Source organism: Octodon degus, unplaced genomic scaffold, assembly GCF_000260255.1.
Source record: "Octodon degus isolate 3935 unplaced genomic scaffold, OctDeg1.0 scaffold00011, whole genome shotgun sequence".
NCBI lineage: Eukaryota > Metazoa > Chordata > Mammalia > Rodentia > Octodontidae > Octodon > Octodon degus.
The window spans coordinates 21,914,508-21,918,017 of NW_004524587.1; the positions used below are offsets into that span (position 1 = coordinate 21,914,508).

The following is a 3,510-nucleotide window of genomic DNA, read 5'->3' on the forward strand; positions in this document are numbered from 1 at the left end:
CATATAGATATTGCAATTTTAATTTATTTTCTTTAAATATTAGGATGAGCTCAACAAAGAAGAAATAGTGATGTTTAACGTCTAGGTATTGAATGTAACATCTATGTATAATTCTCACATTGAATCAATGGTACAAGTTTACACTAAGCTCCACTCTTTGTGCTAAGAAAGACTGATTTACCTACCATCACCTTTGTATGAGCATAAACTGAAACTCAGCATTGCAGACAGCAAAGCCCAAGACTTCACACCACATGTCGTCTGTTCAATTTAATAAATTGTCTATTTTTACTCATATAGAGAAAGTTGGATCAAAATGCTGAGTATTACTCAGCCAACCCAGAGAAAAGATTCAGTACATGGATTAGTTAAAAAACTGATAATTAACAAGTTATCCCTACTTGATTAAAAAATACAACAGATACTTTAGGTTATAAAATAATATGCATTTGTATGACACCTTCAATATATTTTATAAATTTATATTTGTAGCTTAATTCTGGAAAAGAATTCAGAGTAAATCCTGGAGAATGAATATCCTCTTCCTTCTATACTCCACTTGGGGCCATTTTGGAACCAATAATGCATTTAAGTGTTTGCAATTATTAAGTGTCCAGGGACAATTGCCATTTTGCACAATTGTTCTCTTTATCCTATCTTCTAAATGTGGCTAGTCTCATTACTTTAATTATTTTTTAACTGATTCCTAAATTTTACTATTAAGTAATTCAATTAATGATTCCATTGTTAACCTCATAGTTGTTAAAGTATATTTAAAACAACCTTTCGATTTTGGTAAATAAAACCTGGTTTTGATTTATTTTTAATAATTATAAAATTTTCTTCTCAGAATACTAGGATGACCTTTGGGGAATTTTCTGTCATTGTAAAGTAGATAACATTGAAAGAACACTAAGCATTGATCAAGTGGAACAGTTCTCCAGTGATTAAAGCATCAATGAAGATAATTCTTAGTTCCTCCTCTGATGGGTACAAAAGAAAGCAAAGATAATTACGATCAAACAAGGATCCTAAACATTAATTAGTTTCTAATTCTAACTAGGTTTATATTTGGGGGAAGGGGACAACTAGCACATTTTTAAAACATAAATCTGATTTTATGAGTCTTTTGCATAAATCCATTGAGTGAATTACCATTGCACCAAAGAGATAGTTAAAACTTAGCCTATCCTCTGCCAACCTCTCTGCCCTGATACCCTTAAAGTTCATGTTAGAGATTCCTTCAGCTTCTAGTTTACAAGTGCGTCCTTTCTACACTAATGATGCCTCTACCTGGACAGTGTTGCACTCCTATTCTGCTTGAATTAGTTTACCTTTCCATTGAAAACCATCACTGATGGGCCTAGGGAGATGACTCAGTGGAATAAGCACTTCCCTGACAAATGCAAGGGCCTGAGTTCAATTCCGGATTACGAAAAAAAAAAAAAAATCACTGATCATGCATATAATTTCAGATTTCTTTACTGTTCATCTCAGAGCACTATGCTTACATCACTTGTAGCAAATTAGAATTGTAACACTGAAGTTAGCTGCATGGTTGCTTGATAAAAATATTTCTCCCTCTTCATACTCCGAAGTTAAGTACAACAACGACTAAATCTATTTGTACTCGCTAATGTATTTCAGAGCTAAAATAGAACATGGTAAGTTATAAATATTCAAAAAATTAGTGTATGGAAATTAATGAAAGAATAAATAACTGAATAAACTGATTGTAAGATTTTGGACATTTCAAATATAAGGTATAACAAATACAGAGTAGTGAAAAGGAAGCTTAATACATATTTGTTTTATAAAAAGTATTATTTTTAAGTTATCTCTTTTTAATTAAACAGGTCACACTTTATGTTAAGCATAAAAGTATTTGGGACACTTATGAGAATTACATGAGTTAATTTGTCATAATGCTTCAACCAGATTTAGTTGCTTAATGAAGTGCTATGAACACACCAATTTATTGATTCATTTATTCTACAAATAATTGTAATAACAGCATAGCTATCCAAAGACTTTCAAACCCTACACTGAGTCAGTCACACTGTGATCATCTGCAAAACAATAGTACTTTAGGTTCATATGCATGATACACTATGCTCTCTCTTTTTTTTTCACTGCTAGAACTAATATTATAGTCTAACTTTAGGAATCCTGGGATAGCTGAACTACATTGAAATATAAATATGCCAGGATGATGTCAGCATTTGGCGCTGGAATTACTATTAATAGAAAATCTCCCAAGAACTGTTCTTTTCTTTCAGTTTCCCTTGGTTCAGTGACCACACACTAAGAGACTGGGAGATCCATGACTAAAGTGAGACATTTCCAACGTCTCTTGAAAAGAATCTTAAACAAGATTTAAAATATAAAAATAACAAAGTAAACACAGAATAAAAAATGTTCAGTTTGTAATATCAGGTATCTGATCTGTCTACCAAATGAGAGAGAGAGAGAGAGAGAGAGAGAGAGAGAGAGAGAGAGAGAGAGAGAGAGACTATTCACATATAGTAAGGGAGTAACAGAAGGACATTTTTCACAGAACACAGAAAAAAAAATCTAAAATTTATAAGAAAAAAGGATATAGTAATCAAGAAAATAGGATCACAAAGTTGAAGGCCTCAAATTTCCTAATTCCAAAGTCCATTAAATATTAATTTACCTCATATCACATGAATTGAAACAGGGTGCCCCTGACAAAGCACACAAACTTTTAGACCAAAGGGAAAAAAATGAAGAACCCACATAAAAGCCCATCAATGTATGGCCAATTTATCTTCAAAAAAGGAGTCAAAGGGGCCGGGGAGACGCCTCAGTAGAATAAGTCCATCCCTGGCAAGCGCAAGGGTTTGAGTTCAATCCCTGGTTCCGGAAAAAAAAAAAAAAAAGGAATTAAAATGGACAAGGGAAAAAGAACAATCTCAGGGCAGGCCAGATAGCAGTATGGATTAGAATAGGCAGATGCTGGGGCCAAGGTTGGATCCCAGGCACCATAAACTGCGCCGGCCCTGGCCCCAGGGCCTGATGAAGCAGTGACTGAGACTGGATTGTGGTGGCAGCTCCTGTAATCCCAGCACTTGAGAGGCTGAGAAAAGTTTTCAATTAGTAATAATCGTGCCTCCGATGAGCCTCATTGGCTTGCGATACTGCCACTGCACAAAGCTTTGGGAGGCTGAAAAGAGGAGGATTATTATGAGTCCAATCTGTGTAGTGAGAACTTGTATACCCCGTACTAAATACATTAAAAAAAGGCCAATCTCCTCACAGATGATGTTTCGAAAACTGTGTATTCACTTGCAAATGAATGAAATTAGACTCTTACTCTTCAACATCTGAAAAAAAGTAATGGACAGTGATTTCAAAGACCTAAGTATAAGAACCAAAACACTCTTAGACAGTGTAGCGAAGGAGCCTCATTGCACTGATTTTGGCAATGATTTTGTGAGCCTGAGGCCAAAAGTGAAAGAGACAAAAATCACAAACAGACAAATTAGA

At 34.5% G+C, this 3,510-nt stretch overlaps 1 pseudogene; it reads right to left on the reverse strand.

The window, feature by feature from the left end:
• Positions 1–3,025: 3,025 nt before the first annotated feature.
• On the reverse strand, positions 3,026–3,179 carry LOC111815115 (annotated as a pseudogene).
• Between the last annotated feature and the right edge of the window lie 331 nt (positions 3,180–3,510).